Here is a 10,888-nt window from a genome sequence, read left to right as displayed (position 1 = left end):
ATGTATTGTGTGTTGTTCGTTTGGGAGCGCAGCACACTCGAGGGTGCTGAATATGAGCATTGTTGTAAGACAGTTGAGAACGCTGTGCTCCTGCTGATCGCTCTTTAAGGAGGGCGACTCGGCTCGCGTTGCGCTCGTGGCTCGAGTCGTGGGGTTCACAAATGGATCTGGCAGAGGGGTTAGAGATGGGCTTCGCCCTTTTTCTGCCTTCACCTGCCAGGTCCAGTGTCTCATCTCGGGGTCAGAAGCACGATTTACGGTTACATCCACCCCTAATGAGGCACCGGTGCTGCAATTATCCAGTTCTGAGGAGCCGAATGCTGTAGTTATCGAAACAGACTCACCACTTCATGTGAAGCAAACAGCCTTTTGAATTGTGTCCCTCCCTGCCCTTACTACATTACGAGTGGTAATACACGCGGTGTTTGTTTGGGGGCAGTGCATGCACGTCAGTGTGGGCTGACAGTTTCGCGTAGATTATGGGTCCGCAATATATTTATAATGCAGAGGAAACTGAGCTCAAGGAGTTCCCCTTTCTCTCTTTTTCCTATTAACACAACTAAAATGTGTGTTTGCAAGCTATGATTTTTTTTTTGTATTCAAATATGAATATTCAGCCTGTAATTCAGACTATGAAATACTTGTCTGATTGTTATTGGCTGCATTTAAATTTGAGAAATTAAACGAAATATATGTATGGCCTTTTTGTTGCATAAAATACTATGCACTTTCTAAAATCCATGTTTATTGTAAGGGCACTCGCTGAGTGCTTCATGCCCTTTCTAAAATCCACGTTTATGGTTTTATTTAATTTTGAGAAATTAAACTAAATATCTTTCTGGCTTTTTAGCTGCATAAAATACTATGCACTTTCTAAATCCATGTTTATGGTAAAGGCACGCGCTGAATGCTTCGTGCCCTTTCTAAAATCCATGCTTATGGTAAGCGCACGCGCCGAGTGCTTCGTGCCCTTTCTAAAATCCGTACTTATGGTAAAACGGTTCTGAGGACCGTTATAATCTCTAAGTAGGCCAAGAAGCCCTGACGCCAGTGGTGTCAGGCTTCTGAGTAACTTTATCTGCTCTGCCCAGTTAGGGCCTTATATGCTTATGTCCACAGAACTGTGGAGAAAGTCTGAACACTGTTTGTTTGCTTTGGGGTACCCACAAAGGGGTGCCCGGCATCTAAGCAGAGGATGAGCAAGTGGGTGGTCGAGGCAATCTCACTAGTTTATGAGTCGGCCAGTCATCCTTCACCTTTGGCTGTATGGGCCCACTCCACTAGGAGTATGGCTGCTTCCAAAGTATTACTGTCAGGAGTTTCCCTCCAAGACGTTTGTGATGCGGCAGGCTAGTCCTCACCGCATACATTTGTGAGGCTTTACTACCTGGACCTCGGCTCCAATCCAGGGGCGCAGGTGCTTTCGCCTAGATGTGCGCATTGATTTCACACAGACGGACACTTTATGGCGGCGTGGGTATTAGCGTTCCCATAGCATTTCGACACAGATCGAGTTCCCTTGAAAGGGAACGTCTCGGTTACGTATGTAACCTTAGTTCCCTTTTGTGGTCATTACGAGTTACGTCAGTGACGACGAATGGGGTTTCGCTTAGAAAGCCTATCATCTTTGAGTATATAAAACGAGCCAATGGCAATGAAATGCCATGGGTCTGTGTAATTTGCATAGCGTAACTCCGCCGTACGCCGGCAACATGCAGATATGTTTTCGCTTCGGAGCCGAGTTATTCACTTCACTCCACAAGCCAAAATCTGAGTATCATCTCTATCCTCTTCGAGACGAGCCTCTCTCCAGGTGTTGGTGTGACAGCGAGTTCCAGCGAGTGCACATTCCCTGCTTATCTGTGCAGTGATTTGCCAGTGTTTGTGTGTTCATCTCCCTGGTCGCTTCAATACTCTGCGGAGAAATCTCCTTTCTAAAAGAGCATTGCATGCGGCACGTCTTTTTAAAGATGCCTCGCCCGTGCACTTCTTGCGGTTGCGGTCGCGTTGTGACTGATTCTGATGGGCACAATCGCTGTCTTGCGTGACTGGGCATTGATCACGCTAAGGCAGCGTTTGGGTTAGGGTTCGATCTACGAGCTCCACGAGAGCTGGTACTTCGGCTGGCAGCCAGGGTGACCTGAGGGTGACGGTGTGGAACAAAGCGCCGACTCTTCCACGCTCCACACCCCCCTCTCTCACAGCGCAACCTGTGAGCGTCCCGAATGAGCCCGTGGCATCGTCTCTCGGCGTGCCGCAGGTCTCTTTCGGCGCTCCAGATGATGACACGATGTCGATCGCGGCATCACAAGGTGGGCAGGAGTCATCGGGAGTGCCAGCATTGCCGAGTCTGATCCCGAGTTGACGGCCATGCTTTCCCGGGCAGCCGTGGCCATTGGGCTCGAGTGGTCCCCGCCACCTGACCCAGTGCGCTCACAGCTGGACGATTGGATTTTGGGTGCGGCCGCTGATCCCCGTCAGCGTCCAACCCCAATGCCTTTCTTCCCGGATATGCATGAGGAGGTCACAAGGTCCTGGAAGGCACCCCTGTCTTCCCGTGATCGCTCGGCGACCTCCTCCGCCTTGCAGATCAGGCGGCCGCCAAAGGGTACACTGGGGTTCCCCGGGTTGAACGCTCTGTTGCGATGCAACTGTGTCCGCAGAGTGCTTCTTCCCGCGGTGACCCAAAGCACTCCTCCAAGGCCTGTAGGTTCTCCTCCACCCTTGTGGCGAAGGCCTACAGAGCTGCGGGGCAGGCGGCCTCCTCACTGCATGCCAGGCGGCCTCCTCACTGCATGCCATGGCCACTCTGCAGGTCTACCAGGCCCAGATGCTCAGGGACATGCACGAGGGGAGGACTGACCTAGGGCTCTTTGATGAGCTGCGTGCCGCCACCGACCTTGCTCTCCGTGCGACGAAGGTGACCGCACGCTCTCTGGGTCAGGTGATGTCCACATGCGTGGTCCAGGAGCGACACCTGTTGCTAAACCTGGCCGATATGTGGGAGGCCGAGCGAACACGTTTCCTCAACACCCCCATATCCCAGGCTGGCCTCTTCGGCGGAGCAGTCGAGGACTTTGCCCAGCAGTTCTCGACTGCCCAGAAGCAGACTGAGGCTCACAAACATGTCCTTTTTTCCATGCCCCTCCCGCACGGCCCCAGCAGCAGCCTTCACCCGGGCCGTGTCGTGGAGGAAGCCGCAGGAAGGCGCCACAGCCCTCTCCCGCCCCGCCCCACTCCTGAGACGGGCTGCTCAGAGATGGCGTCCAGTTCTTTTCAGGAGACGGTAGCAGGGCCGCTCCTTCCCCCGGTGGAGGGCCGTGGGGAGAATCCTTGGTTTTCCGAATCCCGCTGCTCGTCCCACGACGGGCAGCACCCTATTTAATTTAAAGAAAGAACTGACACACCCATCTCTGAGCACACAGAGTTCTCGGAGGACAGTGCTGCCGCTCACGAGCCTCGCCACTCTCATTCCCCTCTGTTGCCAGACCCCTGCCAGAGCACGCCCCCGTGGGACGCTGGTCCTCCCCTGGCCTCCTCTGGCAGGACGCGGCTAATGACCGTGCCCCCGCACCGGGCCACTATGCCACCCACGCCTGGGCCGGTCATTCCGCCTCGCTGCACCACCGAGGGTACGTCTGTGGTCCACATGACCCCGCTGGTACAGTTCTTGGGAGCCTGGTTAGAGCTTCCCAGACTGTCCCACTGGGTCGCGAGGACCATCAGGCTCGGCTACGCGATTCAGTTTGCGCGGTCTCCTCCCCACTTCAGGGGAGTCTGCTTCACTATGGTCGGTGGCAATGCCCCTGTCATGAGAGCGGAGGTCGCCACCCTACTAGCGAAAGGTGCGATCGAGACTGTCCCTCCAGCCAAAATGAAGTCCGGCTTCTACAGCCCCTACTTCATTGTACCGAAGAAATCCGGTGGGTTACCACCGATCCTGGACCTGCGCGCTAGAGGTCTGCATTCCCGCGGGACCCGACCAGATATTTTGCGCCGCGGGATTAAATTTCCGACTAAAAAACGGTAGCGGTCGGTAACTCTGGTGTAATTTGAACGGGAGCGGTCGGTCATTCAATATCACGTTCCCGACGCCGACGTTCTTTAAGAACAGCATATCTTCGCTTTACCTAATCTTAATCTTATCGACCACCCGGTATAGGCTACAGTCTGCCCTGTACTCAGGACCGTTATGCACGCGCTGCACGCACGGACCAGTAACGGTTCTTTCTGTCATGCATTGTATTTGCTGGATCATTTGTCAATGACATTCTTTTCTTGCATGGATATTTAAAATAGTCTGGAAAAAGCTGATTTTTCCAAGTAAGTAAACAGCTTTCGTTCATTTCATATTGCCTACAATTTTGAGTTGTTAATTTTTTTTTTTAGTTATTGTTGAATTTATATATTTTGTTGGAGAGACGTACGTCAGCACATTCTTCTCAGGGATGAGAAGGTTAAGGCCTACATATTGTTCGGTTAAGGCCTACATATTTTGCTTAATGACATGTCATATTTTCTTTCTTTCTCTGACACTTTTCCTGTGTTGACAGCAAAATGTTACGAATTTTGATAATACGAATAAAAATAATAGCCTACACTTCATTTTTTTTTCGCTGCGACATTTTTTCCCCTAGCCTACTGTCTGCAGCAAAATGTTAAATTTTGTATATTGACAAGGCGAATAAAATAATGATTAAAAAAAAATTTTGTGCAGACTACATTTTTATTTTCTCTGTGAAAATGTAGGCTACATGTGAAATTCTGGGAGATCTATATTAAGCGGGATGGTCGGGTCGGGAAGAAAATTATTCTAAGCAGACAGCGGGTGAACAAATAGTGTATATATAGCGGGAACGGGTGGGTGCGGGATATAACCCCAGCGGGAGCGGGCGGGAGCGGGACTTAAAAAACAGTCCCGCGCAGACCTCTACTGCGCGCCTTGAACTGCTCCCTTGACAGGATGCCGTTCAAGATGCTCACGGCCAAAAACATTTTTGAATGCGTGCAGCCGCAGGATTGGTTTGCAGCGATCGACCTGAAGGACGCCTACTTCCATGTCTCCATTCTTCCTTGACACAGGTTTGCTTTCGAGGGGCAGGCATACCAGTACGCGGTTCTCCCTTTCGGGCTAGCCCTGTCTCCTCGCGTCTTCACGAAAGTCGTTGAGGCAGCCCTTGTTCCTCTACGGGAACACGGGGTTCGCATCCTGAACTATCTCGACGACTGGCTGATCCTAGCTCACTCTCGAGACCAGGTTTGCGAACACAGGGACCTAGTGCTCCGGCACCTAGCTCGTCTGGGCCTTCGGGTCAACTGGGAGAAGAGCAAACTCTGCCCTGTGCAGAGGATCTCTTTTCTCGGTATGGAAATCGACTCGGTCGCCATGTGCGCGCAGCTTACGAGCGAGCGCGCGCAGTCACTGCTGACTTGCCTTCGTCAGTTCGAGGGCAAGAGTGCGGTTCCACTGAAACTATTTCAGAGGCTCCCAGGGCATATGGCATCCGCAGCCGCAGTAACACCGCTCGGATTACTTCATATGAGACCGCTTCAGCTTTGGCTTCGCGATCGAGTCCCGAGGTGGGCAAGGCAACACGGCACGCTCCGAGTCCCAGTGACTCCGGCCTGCCATCAGACCTTCACCCCGTGGACGAACCTCAGTTTTCTACGGGCCGGAGTGCCCTTAGAACGAGTTTCTCGGCATGTTGTTGTATCAACAGATGCCTCCACCACGGGCTGGGGCGCATGTGGAATGGACATGCTGCCGCGGGCTCCTGGACAGGACCCCAGCGCCTTTGGCATGTCAATTGCCTCAAGTTGCTGGCTGTACGTCTCGCCCTGCACCGCTTCCGTGCGTTGCTCAGGGGTCAGCACGTACTAGTCTGATCAGACAATACCACGACAGTAGCGTACATCAACCGACAAGGTGGTCTATGCTCCCGCTGTATGCCGCAACTCGCCCGCCACCTCCTTATATGGAGTTAGAAGCATCTGAGGTCGCTTCAAGCCATTTATATCCCGGGAGACCTGAACCGTGCGGCCGACGAGCTGTCTCGGCTTCGGCCTCTCCCTGGAGAATGGAGACTCCATCCCCAGACGGTTCAGCTGATTTGGCACGGATGCACTGGCGCGCACAGCTGGCCGGAGGGGCCTCCGCAAGTATGCGTTTCCCCCAGTGAGCCTTCTTGCGCATACCTTGCGCAAGATCAGGGAGGACGAGGAGCAGGTCATTTTGGTTGCCCCATATTGGCATAAACGGACCTGGTTCCCAGAACTAGTACTCCTCGCGACATCACCTCCCTGGCCAATTCCTCTGAGGAAGGACCTCCTTTCTCAGGGACGGGGCACCCTATGGCACCCTCATCCCGATCTTTGGAACCTCCACGTGTGGCTCCTGGACGGGACAAGGCAGGTTTGAGTACCCTACCACCAGCGGTGGTGGCTACCATCACTTCCGCTAGAGCATCGTCCACGAGACATGCCTATGCGTTGAAGTGGAACCTCTTCGTCAACTGGTGTTCTTCCCGACGTGAAGACCCCACGAAATGCCCGATCAGTGTTGTGCTTTCCTTCCTGCAGCTAGGGTTGGAGCGAAGGCTGTCTCCCTCCACCCTGAAAGTGTATGTTGCCGCTATCGCCGCACATCACGATGCAGCTGAAGGTAAGTCTCTGGGAAAGCACGACCTGATCATCAGGTTCCTGAGAGGAGCGAGGAGACTGAATCCTCCTTGCCCTCCTCTTGTTCCCTCTTGGGACCTCTCAGTGGTACTAACTGCCCTGCAGAGTGCTCCCTTTGAGCCTCTGCAATCAGTGGAGCTTAAGTTCCTTTCAATTAAGACAGCGCTCCTATTAAATATTATTCATTGTAAAAAGGATGCGCCAAATACAGCTCTTCTATCATTGGATGCCGAAAAGGCCTTTGATAGGGTTGAATGGCCATACCTTTTCCGGGTATTAGAAAAATTTGGATGTGGAAACAATTTTATTAAATGGGTCAAAATATTATATGACAGCCCCACTGCTGAAATCATCACTAATAGAAATATTTCTCAACCGATAGCAATAAAACGCGGGTGCCGACAAGGCTGCCCGCTCTCACCTTTATTATTTACGTTAGCAATAGAACCATTTGCAATAGCAATACGCTCCCATCCCCAACTTAGTGGAATTGCAGTAGGACCAACTGAACATAGGATTTCTCTGTTCGCAGATGATGTGATCTTATTTATTTCAAATCTAAACACATCAATACTGATCATTCTGGAAATCATCCAGTTATTTAGTGAAATTTCAGGTTACAAGCTCAATAAAACCAAGTCTTCTATCTTACTGTTAAATGAACATGAAAGAGCAAACCCAATCCCAGATGTTATACAGTTTAATGTTGTGACACAATTTGAGTACTTGGGGATACAGATTTTACCAAGCTTAGAAAAAATAGTTGAGGTAAATTACAATCTTTTAGTAACAGGAATACAAAATTCAGTTGATAGATGGATCCTGCTGCCAATATCTATAATTGGGAGAATTAATATTTTAAAAATGAACATTCCTCCAAAGCTATTATATCTGTTTCAGAATATTCCCTTTCACCCCCGTTTGCTTTTTTCTCACAAATGAAAAAAATGTTTATACGTTTTCTCAGGAATAATAAAAGGGCAAGACTTAGTTTGTCTTTACTGTACTTGCCTTATGAACGTGGAGGTTTGAAATGTCCTAATTTTAAGCTGTACTATTGGGCTGCGCAACTAAGGTCTATTATGTTTTATTATACTAATCATTCACCACATTGGATAGAAATGGAATCACAAGGATTGAACTTACCTCTTCCCTCATATATATATTCAAATACAATAAGAAAACTATTAAGAGAAATTAAAAACGCCTCGGTTACGACTGTAACCTCGGTTCCCTGAAGAGGGAACGAGCGTTGCGTCGAGTTTGACGCTATGGGAACGCTTTGCGTGATGACGTCTTGAAGCACATGTAAAATCAGTCCAATGGTGTGGCGGAACGTCAGAGGCGGGTGACGTCACGTACCAGGAAGCTATAAAAGCCGGCCCGAAACAGAAAACGAAAGCTTCGTAAAGTCTGAAGTCGTGTTGACAGGCATGAAGGAGATATGGCAAGGTGACGCAACGCTCGTTCCCTCTTCAGGGAACCGAGGTTACAGTCGTAACCGAGGCGTTCCCTTTCAAGGGAACTCGTGTTGCGTCGAGTTTGACGCTATGGGAACGTCTATACCAACGCCTCCATAGCTACAAATGTCTGTCCTGTGTGAAATCTGGTGAGCAGCACTAGGAAGACAAAACATGAGGCCCTGGAGCAGAGTCTAGATCCAGAGAGTAGAACCTGACGAAAGTGTGCGGTGAGGACCAGCCTGCCGCATCACAAACGTCCTGTAACAAAACTCCTGATATAAGGGCCTTAGAGGCCGCCATACTCCTCGTAGAGTGCGACCGGACAGCCAAAGGAGAAGGCTGTCCAGCCGCCTCATAAGCAAGTGAGATAGTCTCAACCACCCACTGCTCATCCTTTGCTTAGACACTGGACCTCCCTTGTTAGGGGAGCAAATGTCACTTTTACGCCACAGGGCAGCTCTGTGGACATACGCGTCTAACGCCCGAACAGGGCAAAGCAAATTATTCGCCTCCTGGTCCGATTTCGAAAGGGAGGAGGACCTCCAAGTGCCACGAGGGAAACGAGATACCAAAGGGGTCTTTCCCCACAGACATTCCACCCAAAGGACTGTGGTAAGCACCTACGGCCGCCACATAAACCTTTAAAGTGGACGGGGTCAGACCTGCAGTGAACCGGTCCTGCAGGAACTCCAGAACTGTACCAATTGGGCAGTTGACTGGATCCAACCGACGGTCACTACACAAAGAGGAGAATACTCTCCAGTTCAGGGCATAAAGTTTCCTCGTGGAGGGAGCTCTGGACTGTAGAATGGTCTCAACAACCTCAGTTGAGAGACCTGACTCTATGAGCTGGGCCCCCTCAGAGGCCAAGCCCACAGGTTCCACAGTTCTGGTCGGGGGTGAAAAATCGAGCCCCCTGCTTGGGACAGAAGGTCCCTCCTGACGGGTAGCTCCAGAGGAGGCCCGTCGAGGAGGGACACAAGATCGGGAAACCATACTCTGCCCGGCCAGCGCGGGGCTATAAGAAGCAGGCAAACCCGGTCCCTGCGAACTCTTTCCAGAACTCCCGGGAGCAGAGCAACTGGGGGAAAGGCGTACAGACGTAGCCTCGGCCACGTCTGTACCATAGCATCCAGTCCCAGAGGAGCTGGATGCGTGAGGGAGAACCAAAGTGGACAGTGAGACGTCTCTCGAGACGCAAACAGATCCACTTAAAATTTCCATATCAGCTCCACCACCTCGGGGGTGGAGCCACCATTCCCCGGGCCTCGGCCCCTGTCTCGACAGAGTGTCTGCTCCTATATTCTGGACCCCGGGGATGTAGGCTGCCTGAGTGACAGCAACTTCCCCTGGGACCACAAGAGGATATGGCGTGCCAGCGCAGACCCCCTTGATATAGGCGACTACCGACGTGTTGTCCGTATGTACTACACATGGTGTCCCCTGAGACCTGTGATAAAGCTCCTCAGAGCCCGGAAGACAGCTAACATCTCTAGGCTATAGAATGCCAGGAACGATGATGGTCTTCCCACAGACCTTGAGATGAGCGACCCTCAGGATCGCTCCCCAACCCGTGAGGGAAGCATCCGTCGTTAGCAGTTTGCGACGACAAGGAGCTCCCAGCACTGGGCCCTGGGACAGGAACCAAGGTTTCTTCCACATAACCAAGGCACGTAGGCATCACCGCGTGACCTTGATTGTGCGAAATGGGTTGCCCCTCGGGGAAAAACCCTCTGGTCCTGAGCCACCACTGCAGGGGCCTCATGTGCAGCAGTCCAAAAGGTATCCCGTTGGAAGCTGCTGCCATGAGACCCAACAGTCTCTGGAACTGTTTGACAGTGAGTAGCTGGCCTAGCTTTACACTTCTCACAGCTGCCAGGATCGAAGCGTGGCGATGACAGGCGCGCCTGCATCGACACTGAATCCCAAACCACGCCTAAAAAAGTGGTCCTCTAAAATAGAGAAGCACACTCTTCTTGGCGTTCAGCCGTAACCCCAACTCTTTCATATGGGCGAGAACAACATCTCGATGTTGAACCGCCATCTAATGCGACTGAGCTAAAATCAACCAATCGTCGATGTAGTTCGTGATGCGAATACCCCGGAGGCGCAGAGGCGCCAGAGCTGCATCCACGCATTTGGTGAAAGTGCGGGGTGATAAAGCCAGGCCGAATGGAAGAACTCGATATTGGTATGCTTTGCCCCCGAAAGCAAACCTCAGGAACTTCCAATGACACGGACGGATGGAAATATGCGTCCTTGAGGTCTATCGTGACAAACCAGTCCTCGGACTAATCTGTGGCACGATTGTCTCAATGTTAACATTTTGAACTTGAGCTGCATGACAACTCGAAGACCTAAAATGGGACGCAATCCCCCGTCCTACTTTGGAACTATGAAGTACCGGCTGTAAAACCCGGTTTCCCTGTTGGAGGGAGGTACATATTCTATGGCCCCTTTCTCTAACAGAGTGTTTACTTCCTGTTCCATAACCAGAACCTGCTCGGGGCCCACCATTGTGGGCAGGACCCCCATAAACCGCGGTGGGCGTTACTAGAATTGTATCTAATACCCTTTTTCCACGGTCTGCAGGACCCAACGAGAAACATTTGACAGTAGCTTCCACGCTGTCAAAGATTCTACTAGAGGTACCAGTCTCTCGAGACTGGTTTCTGGATTTTGTTGCTGTTGAGTAGTCGGTTCGTCGCCCTGTAACGGCGCACCGGCAGGGAACGACCAAACAGACT

This window comes from Abramis brama (genome assembly GCF_963993115.1).
Source record: "Abramis brama genome assembly, chromosome: 2".
NCBI classification, from domain to species: domain Eukaryota; kingdom Metazoa; phylum Chordata; class Actinopteri; order Cypriniformes; family Leuciscidae; genus Abramis; species Abramis brama.
Note: the sequence above shows the minus strand (reverse complement) of the source record.